This window comes from Penaeus chinensis, chromosome 16 (genome assembly GCF_019202785.1).
Source record: "Penaeus chinensis breed Huanghai No. 1 chromosome 16, ASM1920278v2, whole genome shotgun sequence".
NCBI classification, from domain to species: Eukaryota; Metazoa; Arthropoda; class Malacostraca; order Decapoda; family Penaeidae; genus Penaeus; species Penaeus chinensis.
The window spans coordinates 24,243,351-24,255,850 of NC_061834.1; the positions used below are offsets into that span (position 1 = coordinate 24,243,351).

At 38.5% G+C, this 12,500-nt stretch overlaps 1 protein-coding gene across 14 annotated transcripts in view; it reads left to right on the forward strand.

The window, feature by feature from the left end:
- Positions 1-471, forward strand: part of LOC125033572 (MAP7 domain-containing protein 2-like) — a 367,585-nt gene extending 367,114 nt beyond the window's left edge. For all 14 annotated transcript variants that reach the window (XM_047625202.1, XM_047625192.1, XM_047625189.1 and 11 more), the window contains one exon: positions 1-471. This exon is cut by the window's left edge and continues 1,320 nt beyond it. The gene's annotated coding sequence lies outside the window, so the exon portion shown is untranslated.
- Positions 472-12,500: the final 12,029 nt, after the last annotated feature.

The window sequence follows — 12,500 nt, forward strand, 5'->3', positions numbered from 1 at the left end:
ATTTGCTTTGACAGATACCATGTATAAAGTCATTATCTTGTATTTTTAGGTATTAGGAATTGCTGTATGAAGTCATGTTTTCCCATCTGAGTAATTTTATTTATGTAGATTAAGGTTTTTATATTTGAGTTGCATTTACCCACGGTGCACCAAACTTTAAACAAAAAATTATAAAAACTATAAAAGTTGGCCCACTTGCCTTTGTTATAGTCTCATTTATATTTTATTAAATGCTCAAAGATATCTTTCCCATTTGCTTTTATGTCTTATTCAGTTTCATGTCTAATGGATGTAATTCACAGATACAAGATGGTTACAGTTTCAAAAAAGAAAATGAAATCTATATTAGTGGCTTCCTGCCACATCTAACCATGTTTCTTATGCCATTATAAATAACCCAATCCTGTACACTAAAATTCCTTGTATTTGTAAAAGTGCTATATGTGGTATAAAAATCTACCAGTTAATAAAGACAGCCTTTTTTTTAAGAATCCTTCAGTTTATAGGGTGTTATAAGTAGAAATATAACCTATTTTACTTGGTAATCCTACATTATTCAGTGTTTAATTATATGGCTAGGAAGCCTGTTAACAGTGGTTGATGCAGTGTACTCATTTAAAGCAAATACTCTGATTTAAAAAAAAAAATGCAAGATGTACAAATCTTTAAAATATAGCATTCTCAGGAAAACAATGATATATGTAAGACCTCAGAAAGAGGCATATTATTACCAAGAACCCTACAAAAGTAGTTATTATTTGAGTACATTGCTACTTCCAGCCTAATGTATACTTTTCCGATTTTATTTAGAAATATAGTCCATCAATCATTCATAGTAATGTACCAGTGATGTATGCATAAAGTGGCACTTGCAACACATCTGTTGTCACTTGGGCATATATTGTAACTTCCTTTCCTGTGTGACTTTAAGGTTTCATCATGCATTTATAGATATATTTTATACTCAAATATCCACGTTATGAAAGAACATTATTTCAGATCAATTTCTATGACAATTATTGGTGAGCTGTTTCACATTCCAGGTTTCCCCACATATCTCAGTTTTATAGATTCATGAAACATCCCCATGTATATGGAAAAAAGTCTCTATGGTACATTTCAATGCTCCTGCCAATGACCCCTCTTGTAGTTGCTTTTAGCAATTATTAATTACTTACCCTCTAATGACTATGTATTATTATCCCCATATATATCTCTCTAGTGCCTAAAATTTATATCAATGTTGTTTCATAAAAAATGTATTCAAACATTTGATTAATTTACAATTTAGTTCCTTTCCAGAGTAGACTGCTTTTGGTAAATGTTTGGCCTATTAAGACCAAGATTTTAATTCTCAGGGCTAAAAAAAAGTTTTCAAACCATGAGTAAGAGCTTACCTAGGGTTTCAATTGTGGTGATAGGAATCCAAAGCATGGGGGGGGGGGACCAATTATCTGGGAACTCTGATTATTCATTTGATAGTTGCTTGAGAGAGTTTTTATGAAAGCAAACTGTTAGATTGGTCACTTAACCATAATTAAAAAAAATATGAACATGAAATGCTTTTATAGAAACAAAGAAAAATGTCAGGCCACAGCTAAAAGAAACAGTGAAAATGAAGAAACCGTGCAGATACTAATACTAATTTATTCATTATGTTGGCAACTTTTAGTATCATTTCTTAAAAATCAGAGAATACATATTGCTTTTACAGCTGTACAAAAACACAATTTTGTTCTAATTAGTCATTCTTACATATTATGAACTATCATCCTCAGTAGAAAGCAAGTAAAAATGTCTTTATCAGGACTCAGGCAGTTTTTTCACTTCAAAAATGCATTGTCCTAGAATGCTGAATGATGTGTTTTAGCAGGTATGTACAGCCAGATGCTCTTTTTGTTGCCAATAAGCTCTTGATGACTTATGTTGGCCTGCAGTTAGTTGTGAATTCATTTTGTAAATCACAATGAAAAAATATGCTCATAAAAAATTTTGTTTGCATACCTATGGCTTATATGAACAGGAGAAATTACCTCAGTCATCTTATAGAGAACTATATAAGTTATAGTAGATACATATACATATACATGATTAATTAACATTAAGTATTTTCAAATTGACTATCATGTACAATTAAAATTTATGTTGATAATACCTTAACAAAGTGCTTACCTTACTGCTAATTTTACACTGCAAAAATAAAATGCTTGTTGAATCCTAATGTAAGGAGGAAGGCCAATTAAATTATATCAGAAGGTATTAATAAATTTTATTTGAAATAGAATCCAAACTGTTTACCTCCTTAATTTGGAATTTGCATTAAGGAGGTATAATGATTAACCTCAAATATCATGTACATAAAATAAAAGAACAGAGAGAAAAGAGAAAAAGCTATATAGATAAATACATACATACTGAGAAAGATATGTACAGTCAGAATAACAAACTAATATGTAAAATTGACGAAGTGGCGTGGAATAGCGAACAAAGGTAGTTGGCACTGTAATCTGGTGTTAACAGAAAAAAGTGTTTAGCTCCCCATTAACCACAAATAAAGGTAAAAATATAGTTTTTTGTTGACTGTACATACATACAAATACTTAGACCAATGGATAGGTAGACAGATAGGCAAACATAGCTAGATATAAAAAAATATCATGTGGCACCTATTAGTTCAAAAACCAACAGTACTGTAACCAACATGTGGCACAAACAATAACACAAACAATCTACCCTACATATCTTTACTAAGCTCTGCTTAAGGAATTTAACTTAACCTTAACTAGACCAAAATGTGAATTGTCACAAAAAGGTTATTTCATTGGATTAACCTGACCGTAATATTATCTCGACTCTGCCTGTCAACTAACTCTGCCTGTCAAGCCTAAACAATCCAGTCAAAGCAAAAGTAGATCCTTGTATAGTTTTACCTTTGCATTTACTTATATGAGTTTGAAATGAAGACCATGTTTAAGTAACTCACCACCAAAAAACATGGAAAATCTACAGCTCTTCTTATACTTACAAAATGATCATGATATAAGCAGCTACTTGTAGAATGATTTCTGAAGTTTAAAAAGTAAAAACTTACTTGAGAAGTTTACAGTTATTGGGATTTTTTTTTTTTTTTTTTTTTTTACTTCTTCACTTGGTATGCTGCATTCGGATTTTAAAATATTTTCATGTTTATTTGTCATTAGCCATCATATTTCATGAGATACATAAGTTGAATACTGTTCCTAAAATGTTACTTCATATGGAGTGGTAATGTGTGGAGTGCCAGAGTCTACAAGTACTCTAGCCTATTCCTCATTTATTCCTTCTACCAGTGGGATGATATCACAGAAATAAAGATATCTGCATTGATATCCAAAGACATCCAATTTGCTCAGCCCCCCCCCCCCCCCCCATCCCATGCCCATTGTTATTGTGGAGGTGTTGAGGCTTAATGTTGGAGATCACCACTACCTTGGGCCTTGCACTCAGCTCAACCAATTGTGCATGGTCTTTTATTCTCCCCCTTTCCTTTTCCCATATCTTCCCCAGTCCCCTCCACTGTCCAGTTCCTGAGGTGTGAGACCTGTATTGAAAGGATGAAAGGCTAACAGCCTCAGGAGTCCTTGGGCACTGTATTCCCCTAGTTAATTGCCTAGACCTTACTGGTGTTGACCCAGAGGGGTGGACCGTTTATCTTCCTCACAGACTGCAGGCTTACCATGGCCAATAATGAAGATTTTGTACCCTTATTAGGGGCATTGAGGCTTGTCCTTTTATTAGCTAGCCTCCCTGAATCTAACTTCTTTGACTTACTGACCCTTACTCTCCTATGATCCCAGCTCCAACCACTGCTACTGCAACCCCCTCTTTGACACTTGCTGTCAACTTGACCCATCCCAAATTATCTACCCAAGTTATAACTCTCTCCCAACATGCTCCACCCCATATCCTGCACAATTGTCTTCATTTTCTAAACTCTCTTCCCATTTTACTACTCTTCATTGTTATGATGATCCTCCCTGCAGTATCTCTTCCTCCAGTCCTCGTCTCTCTGCCATTCCCACTCCTACAAACATTTGACAACCCTCTTTAAATTAGCTAGGTGGGATCGATTTTTTGTGTGATTCCCCTAACAATTCTTCTATCCTGTTCCAACAATACCTCGAAACACAAGCAGGCAAAGTTTCCCTCCGCAGCTCTCCCAATTATCCATACCTTGTCACAGTTACATCTGAGTCCCAAGCTCATACTATCTACCCTGATTGACCTCACTGGTAAACCTGCTCCTGCCCAACCCCACTTCTCCCTTAATACTTGTACTGGAACTGTCTCCATCTTCCAAGCTGATTGCCCTGTCTACAGCAAGGATTGGTTAGACTGTGAAGACGACCTACATGCCTGCCTCATTGACTATGATGCATAGTCAGTACAGTGCTACACAATTCCTTTCAGAGGCCACTATAAGGCCCACATCAATATTGCCAAGATTGCCTTCCACAGACATGACCTTCCCCATGAGAATCTTGCCCTGTCAGATCGTATCGACCCCTTCTCCGTTGGCGTTTTGACCATCCCACAAAGCACTATCGCTCCACAGCCCGTTGCCTCTATGTGCCCAACCTGGTCACGACCATTCAAATTGTCCTGCACAATCACAAACAACTGGTTTTTCTACCACTCCCTACTCCAATTCTATCCTTCCCTCCACTCCTCTCCCCTAAACCAAGTTGTCTCTACATCTTCCTCAGTATCTGTTCCCCCTTACTTCTCACCTTCCTAGCTCTACTTCCCCGATCTCCTAGTCAAATTCTTTTGCCATTCTAAATCCACATACGCCAATATTCAAAACTTCCCCAGTGTTTGCCTCTCCTCTTCACCTTACCCATTGTACCAGACAATCTAAACATTTCACCCAGTCTCTCCTCTTCACCTTACCCATCGTACCAGACAATCTAAACATTTCACCCAGTCTTCTCCTACCACATCCTCTCCTGCACCTACATGTTCTACTCCTCTAATGTCTATCTCCTCTTCACCTCCTCAAAAAAAACTCTGTTTCCCAAACCTCCCCACCCAACTCCCCTCCAGAAATCCTTGAGGACATCCAAAACTTCCTAAATATGTCCCCAAGACATGACTCTCTCATCCATTTTTTCTCTCTCTCTCTCTCTCTGAAACATGGCATACATGCAAACATATGTGTATTTAAAAAAAACATCCTTTCCAAAAGTACTTCCAAATTGGCCTCTCCAATTTCATCTTTTCCTTCTTTTCAAAGATCTCCCACAAAGCAATGTGCTCAACACTATATTATTCCTCCTAGCTGTAAATGGCTGCTTAGGTTCAGTATTACCACCATGTATAGAATCGTCCTTGTATGCCTTTGGCTCTTCCATACCTACTCTCCAACAACTTGTTCAGTCTACAATATCTTTAATCTCTTCTTGAGCCACTGACCTCGGCTTTTGCTTTCCACCGCCAAATCCTACTTCATTTTTTTTCTAAATCAAATTCCTTGCTGTCACTTTTGCCTTAAAACTTACTTGGTGAGACCATACCCTCTCCATTAAAGAAAAAGCCCGCCGTCACCAATGACTCCTGTAGACTCTCTCCCATATATCTTGGGGTTCAGATCACAAAACTCTTCTTCATACTACCCTGATCATCTCCACTCCACCCTGATCATCTCCAGTTGTTCATTCTGTCCACACGACACAAAGATTTTCACATATACCAGCCAATGACTATTATCATCACTTCAAAACCCTCCTCTTTACCCTCAAGCAATATTTCTGGTCTGGCCTTACCATCAATGAACTACATACTATAAAATTCTCCATCTCCCCTTGGTCATTCCATCAGGATAGATGCTCTATGCTCTTCATGCAATGTTACTCTTTCAGTCATGCACATTCTGCTATCCTGTTTCTACCTTACTACAACAGTATCTCTGCCTTTCCTCATTTATCCTCTCTCCCTTAACCCCCCAACCTGTTGGACATCCTTTTGGAATCTCTTACCTTTTCCTTAAACAATTTTTTTCTTATTCCTCAGATGCAGAAACATCCTCCATTTGATCTAATTGCCCTTCTCCTTTAACTATTTTCCCCCTCAACAACCCTTACCTTAATACATACCCCCCTCCTCTCTATAATTTTCACTACCTTAGTATCTTATAGTGCTGTTTAACCTTTAACATCTTACACACCTTACCCTAATCATTAACTCCTTTCTACCCTCTCTGTTGCAATACTTATTCATAGATGTCTAGCACATTTATTTGTTCTAACTATTAACCATTTTCCTTCTCTTCCCTGAACTCTTTTTTTGTCCACTTCCTAAGATGTAAAAGCCGTGCAAACACAAAAGGATGAAAAGCCGGCTTTTTGCCAGTCATGAACAGCCTCAGAGAGACAAGGGCACAGTATTCCCTTGATTAATTGTCTAGCCCTTACCCCTAATGAGACCCTACATATTTCAGGCTCAACATGACCAATAATGAAGAATTTGTATCTTATTAGGATATTAAGGCTCGTCCCTTTAATAACTAGTCTATCCAAATTTAATTTATCTGGTTTTCCAATCCCTGACCTCAGTGTTTGCTGTCAACTTGATACATTCTGAATCATGCTCCCAGGCCATTACTCAACCTTTAGAATACACCCCTATTTCTCATCCAACATCCTCCACTCTATCTCCTCCTGCAGTCTTCTTCATTTTCTATCCCCTTCTCCCATGTTACTACTCTTCATTGTTATAGTCCTCCTCAATGTAGTAATACCTCACTCCACGCCTCTACCTCTTCCTTCTACTGTTTCCACCTCTACAAACCTTTTAAGTACTCTTTTTATCCAAGCCAAGTAGGATCGATTTTTTGTGCCTCTATTCTATTCTATTCTCCCAAAACAATTGAGCAAAGTTTAATTCCACATGAAATCCCATCATTCACACCTAGTAATAGCTACATGTCTCAAATTTGTGCATTATCTACCCTGACTGACTTCACAGACAAACATCTCATGCCTCCATTAATACTTGTACTAATGTAGCCAAGATTACCTTTCATAGACGTGAACTCCCCCATGAAGTTTATACTGGCTGAGTCCTACTTTGTCTGACCATATCAACCTTTCTCCTGTCAGTGTCAGAAAAATTGGCATTTTAGCCATCCTGTCAAGTACAGACACCTCACAGCCTGCTGCCCTCTATGTGCCCAACTTCAGTTCAAATTGCTCTGCACAATCACATCTGTGTCAATTGTAGTGGCTTCCATAATTATTTTTTTGCTTACAAGTTCGAAGTCTGAGGTAGTAGTTCTCAGATTTAAACTTGGCCTCACTTTATGGAGGGCAGACAGGAAGTGCGGCACAAAGTTTTTCTCTTGCTACCCATTCCAACACTCTGCTCCTCTCCCTTCTTCCAAAGATGTCTCAGCATCTCCCCCAGTATCCTCCAGCACACCTTGTCCTCCCCTTCTCCAACTGCACCATCTTTCTTTCCTTTCTTTCTTCTGCTCCCTCCTGAATGCTCACGCGGCTCCTGTCTTTTGATGTTCTTTCTGATACTTCGCCTCCTTCATGTGGTCCCTTGACTCATTCATTCCCTGGTTGTTCTCCTACTACCTCTCTGACACCCATTTCTACTCTCATTCCCCTTTGATTATTTCATACTGGATCTATTGTACCGTTCCTCATGCAATGATCCCCTTAGTTCTTCAGATGCACAGATACCCTCCATTTGATCTAATTGCCCTTTTATTAATTCTCTCCTTACTCCATTTGGTCCAGCTCTTTACTCGGTTAGATTAGGTTAGGTTAGGTTAGGTTTAGCCACGAGGAATGGTTAATGGTTAATGGTTAAAAGCAAAATAAATGTGCTAGACATCTAAGGTCATGTAGCACTATAGTAAATGGTAGTGAAGGGTGGTTGAGTTAGTGATTAGTTGTCAAAGTTGGGTAAAGGAATTGACGAGTAAATGGGTTAAGGTTGGGTAAGGTAATGTATAGGGGTTAGATCAAGTGAAGGATGTATATGCATTTGAGGAATGAAAACAGGTTGTCAAAGCAGAAAGTGTGAGAAGTTGTGGGAGGGATCACGAAAAATCGGTCCCATTTGGCTGGGCTAAATAGATTATTTAAGAATTTTGTAGAGATGGGGGTAGTAGAAGGACGGGGGCATGTGGAAGAGGGAGTAGTGTTGAGGGAGGTAGTGTTATGGGGAGGTGGACATAAGGGAGGATGGGGTAGTTGATGAAGAAGGTTGTGGGGGTATAGTTGTTGAAGTTGAGCAGGTTGGGAGTAGAAATGTCTCCTGGGGTGTTGATTAGGGTGGATACTGTACTAGTCGGCATTGAGGAGGGGGTATTAGTTGTAGTGTTCAGAGCCGTGGTCAAAGGAGAGCCTGGGGTCAGGGAATCGGGCGAGTTTGAATTGGTGGAGCTATTTGATGAAGAGGCAATTGCCTCTAATAATGGTATGGTTAATGGTTAATGGTTAATGGTTATTCATTGTTGGCAATGATAAGCCTGGAGTATGTTGGGGAGAGAAACGGTCCACCCCTCAGGGTCGCTTGAGGGGTAAGGGCTAGACAACCAAAGCAGGGGAATACCGTGCCTATGGCTCCCTCAGGCCGTTCAGGACTGGCACAAAGTCAGCCTTTCATCCTTTCAGCACGGCTCTCACACCTTTGGAAGTGGATAGTAGAAGGGGTTGGTGAAGGGACAGAAAGGAAAAAGTAGGAGGGGGAAAAATAAAAGACCATGCAAAATTTGTTGAGTCAAGGGCTGAGGTTGGGGAGTTCCCCAGCATTGGGTCCCAGTCTCCGCCTCCTAAGCCCCCCCACGACAACAATGGGCAAGGGATTGGGGGGTTGGCCTCTAGGAAGAATAATATATTATAGCACTGGACTGCTACTGCATCATACTCGATGAGGCATGCAAGCAAGTTGTTTTCACAGTCCGACCAGTCCTTGTTATAGACAGGACAATCAGTTGGAGAGACAAACAGTTCCAGTACAAGTATTATGGAAGGAGTGAAGTTGGGAAGGAATAGGTTTGCCAGTGAGGTCCTTCAGGGTAGATAGTGCATGAGCTTGGGATTCGGATGTAACTATGAGGGGGAATCACAAAGAATTGATCCCACTTGGGGCTAAAAAGGGTACTCAAAAGGTTTGTAGAGGTGGAATCAGTAGAAGAGAAGAGAAGGAAAACCCATGCAAAAGTAATTGAGGCAAGGGCTGAGGTCCAAGGTAGAGGTGATCCCCTACATTGGGACCCAGTCTCTGTCTCCTAGGCCCCCGTACAACAACAACAAGCAAGGGATTAGGGGGCACTAAGTATGCAGAGTAAACAAATGGTATGAAGAGAAACAGTGTTTTGGGAATGGCATGGAATAGAATGGCCTGTTAGAGCCAAAATTACTAAAATTGCCAAGGTGCAGCAGAAACTTTCAATGGAAATATCAGGTTTTAACAAGGTACTCTGTCTGATTTTCATTCTCCTTCTCTATACTAGACTTCCTCTCTCCCTTTAAAGGGTGCTCTGCCTGATATTTATGTGCTACCCTAATGAAGAGATGAAGTTTACTTTCTCTTTTCCTCTCCAGTGTGTCTGACTTTGGCATATACATTATGATATACAGAATCATATTTGGTTTAGAAAATAACTCAGTGAGGCTACTGCTGCTTTGCATTTTCAACAGACTTGACAGGTATCATGAAAAAGTAAGGTTTACAGAGCAGGTATGAGCTTGAGAACAAGGTAGTTACCTCTACTACCTCAAGTGCCAAGTGAGTTTTTCCCCATGCTTTACCTGCCCTTAGTCCCTCACCTAGCTGAAAAAATAATTGATACATATCATTTCTAATTATGAGGCAAGACTCATATATATGTTCTTAACTGACTTAACCCAATGCTGACAGGCATGATGTGTACGTATGTGCTATGCCCACTGTGAGTTACTTATTTGATTGTTTTTACACACAGATGGCTACACTTGTACTAAGTCACCAGTGAGCCAATTACGAGTACTGCCTGTCTCGCCTGTTTACCCTTTTCTTTGATTTACAAATATATTTTACATCATCTTATTTTGCTGTTACTAATGTTTATAACATTATAGTAATTATAATGTTTATAATAAAAATAACACCATTGATATTCATAGCACTAGTAAAAAATACATTTTTTCTGCCAATTCAAATCAGGTAAGGTCACAAGGTCTACTGACTGACTCCTTTGTGGCTAAGCACAAGCAGAGCCATCTATGTGCAGAGACACTTCACAAAAAATATAGAAAATGAGCACAGCATTTCCCCCATTTTTTATTCATTTTCCCTGGCAGCATTGGGTTAACTATGCATTTTTATGTATTTTTAAAAATAATTTTTATTTAGGCAAATATTCATATAAAAATAGGAGTATAATTTAAAATGGACCTCAAAACTATCCATACTTGACAAAAATTACTTTGCATCTTTTATATAACTAGTAGCTAGATACTAGCTACTAGTTAGAATATGGCTCTTGTTACCTGAAGAGCTTTCACTGTCCAGTCCATATCTTTTGTCACCATGAATTTTCTGTAAATGTGGTGTTGATAGATAGCTGGCAAATGGACTAGAAATTGTAGTCTGAAAAGCAAATTCTCCTAAACCAAATTCAGAAAATTACCTTTAGGGTAGTGTCTTGTGTTGCATGACACCCAGAAACTCTAAATCTAAAATTGTGCACATGAAAAATTAAAGCAAAAACCTTCTACACAGAGAGAGAAAAAAAAAGGAATGAGACCTCATAACATGGTTGTTTGACAAGACCTATGTTGTGTGATAAAAAGTTTAAGAAAATACATATGATGGATATTGTAGGTATGGCCCTGGGATCATGGCCTGAAAAACATTTAAACCTATTTAATTATTTGCATATAATCAATTAACAAAATAAAACAAATAAGTATATTTAGAGGCCTATTTCTACAGTTAGTACTCATTATTCTATTAACTTAATGTAACTGTTCTGTTATGTATAAATGTCTTTCTTATAAAAATGTGAATCCAAACAGAAATACATAATGATTTACATAAAAAAGGGTTTTAGGCAGGCATAAAAGGGAAGAGTTTGATAGGTTTACATCTACAAATAGAAAGAGTAAAAAGAGGGTTCCATTATGGCAATGAAAAGTATGCAAGGTTTTTAAAACCAAAGCAGTGCCCTATGCTATACACATCCTTCACCAATACCAGTCACCTACTAGATTTGAGTGAATAGAATAAATTATTCCAGTAATTGGCATTAGGAAACAAAACTAAGTCTGCATTCTGTCTTAGTTGGAAGCATTAGAGACAAAACTAAGTCTAAATTGCACATTAGTTAGAGCCATTATAGTTATAAGATAGATATGGTTGTTTTAATGATGAATGATTAGAAAAAGGAAAAACTAGATATTTCTGAATAGAGCCAGGAAATGTGAACAGCCTTTATAATATGCTGACATTGTCTTGTGTTGCTTCATGTGGAACTAATCAAGGGAACTCGTATCATTTGTGCTGATATATTTTAACCTAATGCTGCCAGGTAGTTCCCCAATGCGAAAGCCCTCTTTCCCAGGTTGTATTCATAGTCACCCAGGCTCTGCTGCTGGGGGATCATGTTGGCACCATAGTGTGCACGGCATGACCGTATATGCCCCTGGGAAATGACGTAAGGACATGCCACCGGGAATATAGTCCATGCATACCATGGCATGTACTTACATGCCACCTGGAGGGAAAGGGTTAATAGATGAGAATTTATTTATCGTGGAATTTTATGTTTGTTTACTAAATGGAAAGAACATGACACTTGAGAAAGCTGTCTGAATTGCACAGATGAAGAGCAAGATATGTACAATTTAAAGTTAACCTATTAATAAAAACTTGAAGAACCTTTATTTCTTTACAAAGTTAAGGAAAGACAAGTAAGAATGGATATACTATATAGAAAATAAAAATGTTAATGATGAGTATATTAAACTATATGGAAGCAGACAAAAGTCAGAGGGGAGACGTGTTTTAGAGTTGCAATAAAAATGAGCAAAGTTCAATGTGATGAAGACATATCCAAAGGGTCCATTCTCTTCTTTTTTTAATATCTGAACTCCTGTAGCTTAACCCAACGTTGACAGGCATGGCATGTATGTACATGCCATACCCGCTGTGAGTTTACTGGTTTTCCTTGATTTATGAAAATATTTTACGTTATCCTATTTTGCTGTTTGTAGCAGCATGACCCCGCAACCTGAAGTTAAGAATACTTTCCCAGGTTGGGTCATGCCAGGTCCACTGACATGTCTGCGCTCATTGGACAGCAGGCTCCCCTCATTCCCTGCACACTTACACAGCTCACGTGTTCTTAAGCCGAAGCCAGAACCGAGATCAGCTTTCCATGATCCTCCAGCAGAGCAAGAAAAGGACTGCCCAGTCCTTAGCCCGTAGATCTCCAACTGCACTTTCAGACACCCAGCCATACC